Below are 16,619 nucleotides of genomic sequence, written 5' to 3'. Positions count from 1 at the left end.
GCAACAAGCGCGCGCCGTTGAGTATGACCTGAAGTCGGTACGGTCATCCAAATCGACAGTACGAGCAGAGACCGTGACAGCCGCTGACGCAACGGCTGTGGTGCCGTACTTCCCATCCGCCAACAACAGTCGGCAAGAACGCCCGCCACCGGCGTGGCGTAGACGCGAGATTGGCGTGGGGCCGCCACCGCAATGCCTCTCGTGCCCGAGTGGCACCTTCCACTGGCATGAGGACTGCCCAGTGCGCAACCGATATCGACCAGCAGCCCAACGGAACGATCCGTCGGGAAACGGGCAGCCGGGGGCGACGCGCTAACACGGCCCGCCACCCCCGCGCAACCGGCTATCACAACAACAACTGGACCAAGCCTGGGGCACGTGAGCGTGGAGGAGTGCGTGCTACTTCGCATCCCGGTTGTGGTCAACGGGCGGGCAGTCAGTGCCCTCATTGACACCGCCGCCAGCCACAACTGTGTGTCATCGCAGTTCGCCGAAGGGACGCCCTTCGAGGCCTGGCCGGGCCAACTCCAGCTGGCGACCACTGGGAACGCCTGCCACACCAGGGGCGTCGTAACGCTGCACGTAGACGTGCGCGACCAACGTTCGAGCACCACGGCGTTGGTGGTCGACGACCTCCGAGACGACGTTATCCTGGGACATCCGTGGCTGTACGACCAAGGTGCCATGATCGAGGTACGCGATGGGTGTGTACATGTCGGCAACCAGGGCCGCCGTACAGTGTATGGCCTCGGACGCTCACCGCCACCAACCAAACACCAGGTCAGTCTCGCTACTTTCAAGCATGGGGTGCCCCGTGAGCACCAGGCAGCTATCCAGAGTGTAATTGTACCCCGCAGTGACGTGTTCGCGACTGCCGATCCGCTGAGACGTACGACGGTCGCAGAGCACTCTATTCCTACTCACCCCCACACCCCTATGTTCATCCCTCCTGGCAGCTACGGGCACACGGGGAAACAGACCATCCTGAATCAAGTGAGGGAAATGTTGCGAGATGGCATTATCGAGCCCAGCGAGAGCCCATACAACTTCCAGGTCGTGCTAGCGGAAAAAAAAGATGGCACTTTACGTTTCTGCGTTAATTTTAAACCAATTAACAAGGTAACAGTAAACGCACCACCTCCACTGTTGAACATCGCAGATACAATCGCGGGGTTGGGTAATGCAAAGATTTTTTCCTCGTTAGATCTAAAAGCGGGTTACTGGCAAGTACCCATACGCCCAGAGGACCGCCCTAAAACCGCTTTTACGACTCCGGACGGCAGACGGTTTCAGTTTTGCGCCATGCCCTTTGGATTGCAGGATGCACCCGCCACGTTCCAGAACATGATGACGCGTGTATTAGGGGACTACGCGGGCAAGTTCGCGGCCGCATATCTTGATGACATTATCATTTGGTCACAGACATGGAACGAACACGCGCACCACCTCGCGTTGATCCTAGAGCGACTAGCCGCCCACGGGCTTACATGTAACCCCGAGAAATGTCACGTAGGTACAACGGAACTAGATTTTTTGGGCCTGGTCGTGAATGCGGAGGGGAATCGGCCAACGTCACAACAACTGTCTGTCATTGTAAACAAGCCTATCCCAAACACTCGTAAGCAGCTGCAACGGTTCATCGGACTGGCCAATTGGCTACGTGCGTTCATACCAGAGTTCTCTGTCATCGCCGCACCACTAACGGAACAGCTGTCACCAAAAAAGTCCTACCGGTGGACCACGGAAATGCAAGCAGCTTTCGAGGAATTGAAACAGCGTTTCCGGCAATGTCACTTGCTGGCCCGACTAGATCCAGGGAAGCAGATAATTGTACAAACGGACGCAAGCCAACAGGGAATAGGAGCCATATTGTTACAGCTTGGAGATGCTGGCGAGCCTCGCATAATTGAGTATGCGAGCGCCAAGTTCGGGGCAGTAGAGCAACGCTACAGTGTGAATGAGAGGGAGTGTTTGGGCGTGGTGTGGGCCCTGAGGAGGTACAGGCCACACCTAGAGGGCCAGCATTTCATACTGCGGACAGACAGCCAGTGCCTGAAATGGCTTGCCACTATGCAGGGGCGGCGGTCAAAATTGACGCGGTGGGCTATGGTCCTGCAAGCACTCGACTTTACTGTGGAACACGTCGCTGGCAAACAGAACGAGCTGGCCGACGAGCTTTCGCGTAACCCAGACGACACGGTAGAGGCGCGGGACGACGCGGACTGGGACGAGCTCCTCCCACCCACGAGCGGCACACCGACACCTAGGCCACACACACTTAGTCAGGCGGCGGCGCTGTGTGCGATCACAGATGTAAACAATACCCCCACCCTACCGCCAGGGGCGGAACTAGACGATCTAGACGCATTCGTGCGCGCGGCACAACGCAGAGACGAACACACGCAAGGGCTAATACGTCAGTGCGGGGAGGCGGCGTGCGAGGGGTACCGTGTGCTCGAGGGATTGTTACAGGCACGCACCGCAGGCACTCAACAACCATGGCGGACATTTGCACCCGCAGTGACGCGACGCGAAATATTCACAATGTTACATGTGAACAGACTAGCCGGACACCCGGGTACAGATCAGACTGTACGTGCAGTACGAGACCTCTTCTTTTGGCCCGGGGTTAACAAGTATGTGAGGGACGGCGTGCGAGGATGCCGACACTGCCAACGAGAACAACAAAGACCCCGGCGACCATCCGAGCCATTTCACACGGTCGCTCTGGATTTGATGGGGCCGTACCCAAGGTCAGCACGCGGGAAGAGATTCCTGTTGGTTGTGACGGATTGCTTCACGCGCTGGGTCGAGGCCTTTCCGCTGTCAAACTGCCGCGCTGGCACCATTGCACGCACCATGGACACAGAATTTTTCCCGCGCTGGGGCTACCCACGCGTTGTGTTGACGGATAACGCGTCACAGTTCTCGGGACGGAAGTGGAGGGAGCTATGCGAGGCGTGGCGAGTCACGACGCATACCACGCCATTGTACCACCCCCGCGCTAACCCCACCGAGAGGCGCAACCAGGAGATAAAGGCGCAGCTGAGACTCCGGCTGGCTGAAGACCACACCCTGTGGGACACGCACATCCCGGAAATCACTTATTGCCTGCGGCGCCGTGTGAACACAGTTACCGGCGAATCTCCAGCCACACTCGTGCAAGGACGTAACCTACCCCTGCCCGGCCAGTACCGGGTGCAAGAGAGATGCGCGGAGGACAGGGAAGAATCCCCAGAGGAGCGCGGGCGGAACATCGCTATGACGCATGAAGAGGCTCGTCGCAGGCAGGCGGCCTACCAGGCGCAACACACACCCGTCACCACACGACCACCGCCGCCACTGACACCTGGGCAGATGGTGTACGCGCGTCTACATCCACTCTCAGCTGGAAACAAAAACTTCTGTGCGGGGCTTGCACCCAAGTGGATCGGCCCCATAGCAGTGTTGCGCATACCAGGTCCCACCGCGGTCGTAGTCACACTTCCGAGTGGTCGTGCCGCGAAGTACCATCGGGATGATGTACGAATCGCGCACGGAGGCAGGGAAGGAGGCCCTGAGGGAGAGGGAAGCGAACCCGTGACCCCCACAGTTACCGAGGACCAACATCACGCCAATGCTGCGACATCAACCCCTATGGAGAACGAGGGCGCAGGATTCCACGGTTTTCCAGGAGTGGAAGTGGAGTCGCCAGTTCCAGCCCCACGCAGAACGGGCCTGACAAGACAGCTGTTCACAGAGACAGACGGAGAGGACTCTCCCTTCCGCGGGTAGGCGGAAACAGACGAACTGTCGACGAGAGGAGACGGTATGCCCTTGCCTCTGATATGGACGCCAGACGAAGCGGACGAACGACCAGAGTCGCCGGACAGCCATGAGATGATGTGGCCATTCCACTATTCCATAGAGGACTCAGACTTTCGGGTCTTCGTGGAAGAACCTGCAGAATCCGAGGCAGGTGAAGGAGAGAGAGAAGCACCCGAGCCCGCTCCAAGGTACAACCTACGACCCAGGAGACATCCAAGGGCACGGAGCTGCTGCTCAGCTGGCGAAATGTAAACATTGCCACAGGGAGCGCGAGGTAAACAATGCCACGCCCACTCAAGGTCGGGAGATGTCATCACATCGGCCTACTTTAGGAGGGGGCAATTGACGTCGTCCAGGGCTACGCCCATCTGAGCCCGATGTGCCACCACCTCCCTCCCTTCCTGTTAATCCTCCCGGCTGACGTGTTTTAAATAGCGCGCCGCCGCAAGAGGGCGCTGTAGAATCAGTGCTTCGCTCCCCAAGATATAATAATACTGTGCAATCTTTTGTTTTGTTCCCCAAGTGCCATATGTTTTTATATTAAAATTTATTGTAATTTTTATGCATTTTAACCACGTCCGCGGCACGACGGGAGACAGGGTAACTGTTCAGGGCGCTTGGCGCCAAACACCCCCCCCCCCTCTTCACCACGCTACCTCTGCGGCCATTGCTCGCGCAGTCGCTTCCCGTCGCCAGCTGAAGAGAGACGCTCCGTTCCGGCTCTCCGAGGAAGGCGTTTTCATAGAGACATTGTGTTTGCGTGCTTCGAGTGTTGTTTGTCGGCGTGTGGGGCGCCCTGAGATCCCACTGCGTGGTTAAGGTAATTGCGAAAGGGGGAAACGAGTCACGCCGCCACACGGGCTACGTCACGCCTGAGACAGAGTCTTCTCGCCGGGTCCGTGCCCCCTAGACACGGTGGCGCCCACTAAAAGTACGTTATAAATACTACCGAATCCCCCGACCTTGTCAAACTATAACACTGATACCCTCGGAAGTCCACTCGATAAATTTTTTATTAATACCTATTCTGCAACCATTCCCCAAGTAATAGTACTTTGAACATGTAATTAAATGAATTAAATTACAATATATATCAATTCTGAAAACCTAGTTTGTGAAACAACCATTTAAAGGGTTAAATGTTTCAACACCATCGTTAATATTATTAATTTATTGTACATGATTACATTTTTCACCCTTGACACCTAGACTTGGATTTGAGGGATACATTCAAGGTACTCTCTTGGGTTCAAATTCAAGATTCGGATTTGTGGAAATTGATATTAGACCCATAACTACTTTTAATAAATTAATACTTATTAACGAATCACAGAACCAATCTGTAGTCCACAGACTTTGATCATCACTGAACACACTTAACCATCATACTTCTTGTGCATCTACGATTACTCACAGAACCTGACTAACTATACACGAGGGTGTTCACAGATTTGATTTACTAAGTGAGGACATATATGAGTCATTTCATAATATTTAATATTCTTCTATAAGTATGATGACTCATTATGTTTCCCAGTTCTAGCAGTCTCTCTTGGTTTTTTTTTTTTAACTAGTACTAACCTTTAGAAAGGGAATGCTCACTTCTTTATGTCGTCTTGATTTCCTATTGGTACCAAATGACTAGTCTTATGACAAAAAAAATTCCTGCTGCTCTGAAGATTGCAATACGTAGCTCAACATACACTCAGTAAGCCAGTTAAAATGAGAAAACTGGTAGGCTACCGGGAAATTGACATTTCATATAATATTGCGCCTATCTGCTGGTCACATGGGAAGGATAAGATACCAGCTATCAGCAGTTTTATCATGTGATTCACTGCATCAGCATGTAAGGTAGGCTAGATGGATAACAGTGCACCAATATAGATTGGGGATGGTTTTTGAGTTTGATTTTGATTTTGATTTTGAGGCATATTCTATTACATTAATTAATAGACTCAGCTCAATACAGGACTAAATTATAATATTTTTTTTCTGGACTTGACTATTGTATTTTTAAAGAAAACATTCTTGTTTGATTTTGCCCTATAACAAAAGATACAAATGAGATGTTTATCACTTAACAACTAAATAATTACTTTTAATTATATCATACTACGTATTTTCTATTTCCACAACTATTTCTCATAACACATTCTTATTACCTACTTATTCTGTATACTTTCTGTCATAAAAAGTAAAACTGAAATATTGTTGGGTGATAATAAACACACAGATACAAGTGTGAACTACATGCAAATGCAATGGTGTTAATTTTGCTACTATTAATATATATATATAAAAATTTATATAATTGAAATGTTGCAGGGCAAAGTAATCTAAGTGTCCAAAAAAATTTTAATTTTTTTTTTTATTCATAGAAAGTGCTACAAAACAATCATTAAAGGCCCTGTAAAACTGTCAAATATTTGTCTCCAATCAATTGGAGTGTACCAGGCTCTAAACTGGCTGCCTGTAGAAGACAAACACGCGATTTACCACGACGAGGGTGCGACCTGATTCTCTCCTGGATCAGAGCTGTCGAGGGTCTGAAACTTTAGCAATCAGTCAATAATAATAATAAATACAAACTCAACTGTACAAAAAGGAAGCCTATTATGCCTTTTTTCAAACAAGAAAATATTATTTTCAGAATCATCACAAAACAAGATATCTTTACAGCCGGAATATTTACCAAGTCACAAATAATTACATGAAAACCATGATATTAAAAAAATTGTTATTGACTCTACATTAAAAAAACATAAGAATAAATTACGTTAATTTCATGACAGCGAAGCAAAGAAATAATGTGACACACTAAAAAAAAATTACGATAATCTACACTGAAAGTCACGTTACGTAGGCACGTAAATTACGTAAGAACTAGCTGCAGTCTCCTGCGGAATAAGAGCAAGCAAACAACATACAACGGTAAAGCAAATTTAACATGTCAACGCAAAGATTTTAATTATTACGAACGTGAACATTTCATTGTTCCAGGGTTCGAGCACTTTAAACATTACGGCGTAATGCAAGCACATGCAAGAAAGTCATTGCTACGAATGCCACGCAGGTCAAACAAACTGCCTGATACATGGGAAACAAAATTAAAAGCCTCAGCTCAAATTTAGGACACACGTGTCTAGAAAAATTTACATTACGGAGGAAAAACAACATAGTTCGCACGAGCGGCGTAACACACCGAAGTGCGCAATGACGCAACATAAGTACGGTGAAACTAACATGAAAATTAACATACAAGGCTTAATCCAAACAATAATTTTGAAGTGGCAAGCCAAAACAAGTAATCTCGTTCATCAAACTTCAAAGCTAGAAGTTATGGGAGCAGCCACACGTACCAGCACAATTCATTCACCGTAATTACGTCGTGTTACGCCTGCACCTCCGAACTCTCCTGCTAACGATTCGCAAGCGACTACATGCGAAATTTCAAAGTCCCGACCTAGTGACCACGGTCACAAGCAAAAACAAATGACCAACTAGCCAAATGAACAAATATGATAAAGAGTGACATTAGGCTCGCAGTAGCTTACATGCCCTATGGAGGCGCTATCGTACTTGAGCAACTTTAAAATTTTGAAAATTTGATTCGGAGTGTTTCCGAGCTATTCGAGGTCATAACCCCGTTCCCCCTGACGCCGACCGCCAATGCTCCTCTATGTCGCATAGACCGCTATGCCTCATCAACATCTCGCAAAAGCGTGTGCACTGAACGCGCTCGTGCGCGCAGCAAAGTGTAGTTCGTGCGACGAGGCGAACGCCATGCAACGAGTGCTGCGCCAGCGGGAGGATCCGGCCGGGTGTGGCATATCCCTCCGCCGCACTACAACAAATTAATTTATGTATATTTTTCCACAGGTTTTTATTAAACATTATTTTTCATCAATTAATATTTCAGTCCTATCAAAATCATGTTTCACTGTGCGCTTTGTCCCGAACCTGGCCGGTTCAGTTTCCCGCGAAATTCACACGTTTCCGCGGGAGGGCTGGCGGGGCAGATGGGTCGCGCGCGGCGACACCGGCAGTGTCCTTCAGGAGCTCCGACAGGCCGGCAGCCTGCGAGCAACGCGGAACCATCAACCTTTGCCTTCACCGACATGTAGTTTCAATAGTTTAATATTTTCATAATCGTTTACGTACAGTTCCGCGGCCGGCCTCAATCTACCATGAGGTATTTCACTTAATTAAATCAGTGCTCCAAGATGAGTGTTCTACAAAATACGTAAGTACTGTGGGTAGTCTACGAGACTTTACGTCGGCGCTTCACGCCCCAACTTAGCTTACCGGCTACTTAGTTTTGGCCCGCACGGGGCAGCCAGAAGGCGACACGTGCCACCAAACGTAATAACGAATCAGTCCCTGGGACACATCTAGGTATCACGTAGAGTCACCGGAGACACGGGCCTACGTGCAACTAGCCCAGTTTATTAAGTGTTAGGTAGTAGTGAAGTGTATTGTTCGTCAAGATAACGTTCGTCATGTTAGAGTGTATTTTTGTAACTGTCGCATCACGTGTACAAGTCCGCCCCTCACGCGCATTAAAATCGTGAGCCGCCACTGAGGAAGTGAGCTGCGCGTGTGACTAGTCGCGTCGGGAAAACCGTTACGGCCAGAACGGGCAGCATCCTGTATAGGGCTGTGCCGTAATAAATTCATCAAGTATCTTCCAGAAACTTTGTGTTATTCTTCAGGCGTCCCAAGTGGCCATAACAGCTCGGGGGGCCTACTGCGTTAACCCCTACTTCTAGCCACAAGGCCGAACCCTCCCTGAGATCTCGAACCCAAGCAAAATCACGTAAAAATCATAGGAGGTAGCGGGGACGGCGTCACCCCTCCCACCAACAGGGGGGAGGTCATTTGCTTCTAATTTTTTGAAAATTGGGACAGTTAAAAGTATTTTATTTCTGACATGCTTCCAGGTCCTTCGGGCACCATCGGACCTCCTTGAGGGGTGGGAGTCAATTGCCCCCAAAATTTTAGAGATTTTGAATATTGATTTTGTAGTGCCTATCAAGGAATTTATAAGAAATTTAATTCAACATTAACTACAAAATAAAAATAAAATTATATTTAAACAACTAAAATACACATTTTAATTGTAGTATTAACTATATAATAAAAAATTTTAATAAGCTAAAAAAAAGTATCAAGTTGACGTCAGCCGGGGCTTCGCCCCACGAGCCTGATCATCCTCCGTTCCCTTTCCCACCACCTTTCCTACCCGGCATTTGTGTCATGACGTACGTAGCCGTGTGAGATTAGAACTGCGCGCCACGAACTACAGCAAGAGGGCGCTTAGCTGCAGTGCGCCGCACCCCTAAAATATATTAATAATTATTGTAGTCCTTTTTCTTTTTGCCCCAAAACAGTGTCACGACGGTTATGCATGTGAGTGTCTTTTGTTTATCTAATTCATGATGTTTTGTTATTTAATAAGTGCAAGCACGAACAAGGACGCTCCCTAGCGGGCGGCAGAGGAACTAGCATGCAACTTCATTTAAACCATTTTTATTCATACAAGTAATTATTACAGACGGTCTGGGCATGGATGTTATGTACTATTTTTGTAAAAGGATTTATGTATTTTTTAATAGTAACCCGGGGCACGCCAGAGCTAAGATGTAACGGTAATTGTGTTCGGCGCGAAGGACGCCATGTTGCCTCCCGCAAGCCATGAGCTCATCCCAGTCTCCTTCTACAGCCGGCCGAGAGCGGACGTCTCTGCAGACACCCCGAGGACATTACCGTTGTTTCACCGAGTAGTAGTTCTGTAAATTAATTTATCCAAATCGTTTTCTTTTCATCCTCAGGGCCTCTCTCGGTCGGAGAGACTGCATAATTAATAATTATTTACTCTCCGGAGATTTTTCTCATCAGTGTAGTAAGTAACGGCTTGAGGCGGCCACGTGCGTGGTCTGCCTCCTCACCTAATCTGATTCGTGCCTCGGGCGTTTATAGCTGTATCAATGGAGGATTGTGTAAGGACGTGTACCGTGAGTAAAATAAAAACCAATTAACTGAGTTACGTGTTTTGTGTTTGGGGAGCCACGTGGGTCCTTAACCTGGTCAACGGCGTGTGGGACGTCCTAAGAGCCCACTGCGATAATTAGGAGCGTGCCCGACGCTGAGAGCGGGCTTAGTTAGGGACAGGAGCTGCGTAAAAAATCAGGAGGGCTAATATCTCGCCACACACGGGCCACGTAACGCCCTGAGTTAAGAGTTTTTCAGCCGGGTCCACGTGCCCACTCACGTGGTGGCGCCCATTAATTTCTACCGATATTCCCACCTCAACCCCGGTACGCCCTCAAAGTAAAAAAACAAAACTTTTAATTTTAATAAAAAAAAGTGTTGGTTGCTCTTTTCTTTCATTTTCATTATGACCCTGTCCTAACAAATAGACATAAGTGGTAAAAAATTTAAGAAAACTATACCATGGAGCCCCTGCTTTTTTTTATTAAAATTATTTGTATTGTTTATATAATTGTCGCTGTTGGATAAATTAATTAAATTTAAAGAGTATTTTTCCCTTTAGTTCATACAACAATTACGCATATATTTTTAGTTTTTTTGAACATTTTATTTTACTGTTCATATTACAGATTCCATGGAGTTTTTATACGGAATAGGTACTGTAAATTATGTAGCTAGATGGATAAACCTATTGCTAGGTTGGGTTTCACTTTGGATCAGTGTAAAACTAGGCAAAGAGTGAACTGTTAGTGACTTGCCACGCCACGTTAGAAAATTGGCATTACACTATTGATAATACAGAGGCTCCTACAAAGTTTAAGTAGTCTCCGTAGCACGGCGGCAGATTGCGTGGTTGTGATGCTTGCGGGGTAATATTTGATGTGGTTCAAACCCTCGTCTCTGGAAAAATATTTTTTTCAACAGATTGCTAGATTATACAAATTGTGCTTTCAAAATTTATGAACTAACACATTTTATTTGCTTATCGAATTGCTATAATATTATTAAATACATAGCTCAGTTATTGAATTGATCATTTTGTACTCAATAGGACTATATACTTTATCTTAGAGAAACCAAATTAATTATTAGTTTAATGTCATATTACAGTAGAGTCCCGCTAATCCGAACTAATTGGGACCGAACCCTGTTCGGATTAGCGAAAATTCGGATTAGGCGGAATTTTTTTATATAATGCCATTTATGGTCTTTATGAGGCGTGGGCTATTTAACATCTGATGTGTGAAACATTAAAAATCAGACACAAAACACACCTTTATTATTTAGCGTATTTAGCATAATATAAATACGTAAATATTTAAGTACTATGTACGTAATCATAATTTTTTCTTTTTAGTTGAAGGAGAAATAGATAAATCATTTCTTATGTACATATTAATAAACGTAAGACATTACTAGAAAAAGAACTTGCTTTTCTTTGCTTTTCAAGGTTCATAATTGTTATAAAAATATTTATTTTTTCGTCCTAGCCCTGTTCGGATTAGGCGGATTTTCGGATTAGCGGGGTTCGGATTAGCGGGACTCTACTGTATTTCAGCATTTTTTTTTACGATCAAGTCAAATTTATTTTGTGACATTTCTAAATAATTTTATATAAAACGTTTTAAATTTAAAAATTTAATAATCCACCACATTTAATAAAAGAGTATTGAATACACTAAAACTGGGCATTACCCTTACTTTTCTGCAATAACTTGGTGTTTGACTTCTTGTTGTTCGTCACTGTACGGTAGACGCTAACGTTTAGCTGAGGCTTTGAGAAGTGATACGCCTAGCAACACTCATCCTGCAACACATGAGTACTTTCTCGGCACGACACGCGACACGACACGACACTAGTGCGTCCTGTTGTCGCCCCCTCCCCCTTCCATCCTTCAGAGGGTGACACCGACAGCCAATGCTCCTCTATGTCGCATAGACCGCTATGCCTCATCAACGTCTCACGAAAGCGTGTGCACCAAACGCGCTCGGGCATGCACCGCAGTGTAGAAAGTGCAACGGGGCGAACGCCACGCTATTAGGGCCCCGTCGGCGGAGGAGACCGGCCGGGTGTGGCATATCCCTCCGCCGAACTACAAGAGTGTTTGTGTATTTTTTCCACAGGAACATATTAGCCTTTTTTTAATTGTTTACCATTTATATTTTCCAAAATTATGTTTCACTGTGCGCCTTGTCCCGAACCTGGCCGGTTTAGTTTCCCACGAAAACCACACGTTTTGCGCGGGAGGGCTGGCGGGGAGGGCTGACGGGGAGGGCTGACGGGGAGGGGGGTCGCGCGCGGTGAGGGTGGCAGAATCCCTCCGGAGCTCACAGAGGCCGGCAGCCTCCGTGCGACATGGGACCAGCATTTTCTTTATTTTCACCGACATGTAGTTTACCATAGTTAAGTAATTATTAAACCTTTTCCTTCAGTCCCGTGGTCGGTCTCGATTTACCGTGTGGTATGCGACTTAATTAATTAGTGCTCCAAGACGAGCGTGCTACGTCATACGTAAGTACTGTGTAAGGAATGGAAGATGGTCCGTCGGCGCCTCACGCGGTATCTTAGCCAGTCGTCTACTTAGTTTTAGCCTGCACGAGGCAGCCAGTAGGCAACACGTAACCAACTTTATAACGCATCAGCATCTGGGAAAGTTTCAGGACTTGTGTAGCGTCACCGGAGTAGTGGGCCTACACGAATCTAGCCTAGTGTAATACGTAGTGTTATTGTGAAATGTGGTCATGTTTAGGGTTCGTTTATGTAATCATCATGTCGTGTCAAAACTGAATGACCTTACCGCGTATTAAAATCACGAGCCGCCACTGAGAGTGTGGCCGCGCGTGTGACGATTCGTTTCGGGACAACCGTTACGCCCAGGAGGGGTAGCATCTTGTAAAGGGCTATGCCGGAATAAATAAATAAGTTGTAACCCTGTGTTTTCTTGGACTTATCGGGCGTCCAGAGTGGCCTAAACAGCTCGGGGGGTCCTGCTGCGTCAAACCTCTGCCTCCCGCCACAACGCCGAATACCCCAAAATTCAGACATTACATTTTACGCATAAATTCACACGGAGGTAGCGGGGTTCGAGTCAAGAGTACACACAAAAACCGTTAACTAACGTCCAAAACGTTAAACACATTATAATTTCAAACAATGTGTGTATCAAACTGTAGAGTGAATAGAGACAAATAATAACAGAAGGGCAAAGTTAAGACCATTCAGAGATATAGTCTTTGTACCTTTTTATGCTGGTGATGACGGCACGGAGGATGTGTTACCTGCAACGAGCCTCAGCCTGTAACGAGAATGCTGATACCTTGTTGCGCCTTGTTGCTAGTGATGGGTCGTTCGTTAACGATTCGTTCAAAAAGAACGAATCTTTGAGAGAACGAAATCTTGCGATTCGTTCGCGATGTAAAGAACCGGCTCTTTGAGAGCCGGTACCTAGAAAGATTCGGAAGAACGAAAACGCGGAGAGAACGAGAGAACGAGAGAACGAGATGAGAGAACCGGCCATGCGCCCGGTCTGATTCGTTCGTGAAATGATTCATGACGTCAGGAGTCTGAAGAATTAGTAATCACAGCGTGCGCATGTTCACAAGAGCAAACGATAACTGATCAAATAAAATAGGGTAACATGAAAAGTATCTAAACCTGAAAATGTCAACTGTTAAGTAGTGGTTTAAAATTGCTTTTTCACATTCACATACACAAATTTGGAAATAAAAAACTAAAAAAACAAAAAAAAAACCGTATGAATTAAAAAATAACAGGGAAAGTAACTACAAATGTTCACGCTTACCATTTTTGGGTTAATTAATGTACTTCATTTGTTTCTCTTCATACTGAATTGCAGTAGTATTAAATTTCTGTCTTTTTTCTCTAAATGTGTTGGTCTACATGTAAACACTTTACTGTCACTAGAGTGTAAATAGCCTATATTGACGCCGTCCCCACTACCTCCGATTATTTAGACGTGATTTTTGTTCAGTTCGAGATCTCAGGGAAGGTTCGGCCTTGTGGCTAGAGGTAGGGGTCAACGCAGTAGGGCCCCCCGAGCTGTTATGGCCGCTCGGGACGCATGATTAATAACACAAAGCTTCTGAAGATAATTGGTGAATTTAATACAGCACAGCCCAATACATGGTGCTGCCCGTTCTGGCCGTAACTGTTTGCCCGACGCGACTAGTCACACGCGCAGCTCACTTCCTCAGTGGCGGCTCACGATTGTTATGCGCGTGAGGGGCGGACTTGTACACGTGATGCGATAGTTACAAAAAATACAATCTGATATGGCACATGATTTCTGACGCACAATACACTACACTATGACCTAACTCTAATTAAACTGGGCTAGGAACACGTAGGCCCGTGTCTCCGGCGACTCTACGTGGTGCCTAGGTGTGTCCCAGGGACTGACTCGTTATAAAGTTTGATGGCACGCGTCGCCTGCTGGCTGCCCCGTGCGGGCCAAAACTAGGTAGCCGGTAGGCTAGGTTGGGCGTGAAGCGCCGACGTAAATCCACATTATCTCCCCACAGTACTTACGTATGACGTAGAACACTCATCTCGGAGCACTGATGAATTAAGTTAAGTACCTCATGGTAAATGTAGGCCAACCGCGGAACTGTACGTAAAAGATTTAAGAGAAACTACACTTTTGAAAAACTACATGTCGGTGAATACAAAGGTTGAAGGTTCCGCGTTGCGCGCAGGCTGCCGGCCTCTCGAGCTCCCGGAAGGACACTGACGGTGTCGCCGCGCACGACCCCCCTCCCCCGCCAGCCCTCCCGCGGAAACGTGTGAATTTCGCGGGAAACTGAACCGGCCAGGTTCGGGACAAATCGCACCGTGAAACATGATTTTGCAAAGACTTAATTATTAATTAATGGAAAATAATGTTTTATAAAACCTGTGGAAAACATAATTAAAATAATTTGTTGTAGGGCGGCGGAGGGACATGCCACACCCGGCCGGATCCTTCCGCCGGCGCAGCACTCGTTGCATGGTGTTCGCCTTGTCGCACGCACTGCACTTTGCTGTGCGCACGAGCGCGTTCGATGCACACGTTTTTACGAGACGTTGATGAGGCATAGCGGTCTATGCGACAGAGGAGCATTGGCGGTCGGCGTCAAATGCCCCCCCTTCTCTGAGACCGCTATGTGCATCAACGCCTCGCTTCACACGCTGAGCACTTCACTGACGTTCGCCGCACTGCGAGCCCTACACTACGCGGTGGAGTGGTGGTGTGTTGTGATGCAAATATTCTGCCCTGAATACCTCTCCCACTCAATGAATGCTAAGGGGTTACGCCCTGACCCGTGTCCTTTCCCCCCCTGGGACTGGGCAGCGACGTGCGCCTCTTCTAACTCAATATGGTGACAAGTGGGTGGGGGGGTCAGTGTTTTCGGGGTGTGGCAGGGTGGTGGAATGGATGACGTGGGCGGGGGGAATGATAGGGGTCCGGCCACGAGTGTTGGCACCCCTGGGTCGCCCCTTACGGGCCGCGCCCGGGTGGAGTAGCTCGACGGGGACCTGGACCACTCGTACTCCGCCAGGTAGGCCGGGGGTCGGCGGGCCCTCTGTGGTCGTGTGGTGGGGACTGTGCTGGTAGGGGTCTCCACTGGGCAGAGTGTGGTAGGTTCCCTCGTGTCCGGTTGGGTGGTCGGGCAACTCGCCTCCACGGCGGGGACAGGAGCGAACTCCACCGGCTCGCTGTTGTCCGCGCAGCACGTCCTGACCGGGGCCCGACGTCTGCGGGTGGGGCGCCTATCCCTACTGTCCGGCTCCTCCTCCCCATCCTCGGGCTCGTCCACGGACACCCGGAACGTGGCGTCCGCCAGGCTGAGGTCCAGCGGCCACAGTGGCTCGTCGTCCTCCTCCTCACAGACCTCCTCCCCCTCCTCGTCAGGAAACCAGACCAACAGATTCCCCACCTCCTCGGGGACGTGCGGAACTGTGGCCAGCGGCACCGGGGACCTGCTCGGGGTGTCCCAGGGGTCGGGTTGGGTGCACTCATGTGCCTGATCGGGGCTACCCACGTCTGTGTCGCCCGTGTGCATGTCCCCCCGGGTGGTGGGTTCAGGTGCTGCTCCTTCCCGCGGCGTATCTGTGGCTTCCTGGAGTGTGGGGGATGGTGAATAGGGGGTCGTTGGGCCAACTCTGACCCCGTGCGCGACTACGCGCAAGTCGTCCCGGTGCACTTTAGCGGGCCGCCCCCTTGGTGTCCGGACCGCATAGGATGAGGGGCCCGTCCTCCACAGGACCTCCCGTGGCTCCGACCATCGGGGCGCCAACCCCGCACAAAAGTTACGCGCCCCGGAAGACAAGTGGTGCTTCCTGACATATACCAGCTGACCTGGCTGGATGGGGGGTGGGGGGTGACTACTCATGGGCGTGTGGGCCGCCAGGAATTGGGCCTGCCGTTGTCTGGCGTGCTCTCTCCCCTCCTCATGATTGGGGCGCGCCACCGTGCCCATGGCGACATCGGCCATCCTGCTTTCCCCGGGCAACGCCAAGTTCTTCCTGTACAGGAGCTCGGCAGGGGAATGACCGGTGACAGCGTTGGTGCGGCGCCGGAGGCAATACAACAGCTTCGGCAGGTGGGCGTCCCACTTGGAGTGGTCGTCCCCCAACCTCAGCCGCAGCTGCGCCTTGACCACCTGGTTCCGCCTCTCAGTGGGGTTGGCCTGGGGATGGTAAATGGGGGTGGTGTGGTGGTCAAGACCCCATCGGCGACAGTCAGCTCTCCAGCGCCTCCCGCTGAACTGACAGCCGTTGTCCGTCAACAGCACGCGCGCGAAACCATACCGCGGGA

General features: G+C 49.0%; 1 protein-coding gene across 4 annotated transcripts in view; it reads right to left on the bottom strand.

The window, feature by feature from the left end:
* Positions 1 to 13,241, bottom strand: part of LOC134531932 (phospholipid-transporting ATPase ABCA3-like) — a 114,490-nt gene extending 101,249 nt beyond the window's left edge. For 2 of the 4 annotated variants that reach the window (XM_063367990.1, XM_063368018.1), the window contains exon 1: positions 13,042 to 13,241. The gene's annotated coding sequence lies outside the window, so the exon portion shown is untranslated. Of the gene's footprint in view, positions 1 to 5,388; positions 5,541 to 13,041 lie in introns of those variants that run through there. The other 2 variants (XM_063367999.1, XM_063368008.1) reach the window with 2 other exon arrangements.
* Between the last annotated feature and the right edge of the window lie 3,378 nt (positions 13,242 to 16,619).

Source organism: Bacillus rossius, chromosome 1, assembly GCF_032445375.1.
Source record: "Bacillus rossius redtenbacheri isolate Brsri chromosome 1, Brsri_v3, whole genome shotgun sequence".
NCBI classification, from domain to species: Eukaryota; Metazoa; Arthropoda; class Insecta; order Phasmatodea; family Bacillidae; genus Bacillus; species Bacillus rossius.
Note: the sequence above shows the minus strand (reverse complement) of the source record. Positions and strands in the feature narration are given on the sequence as shown.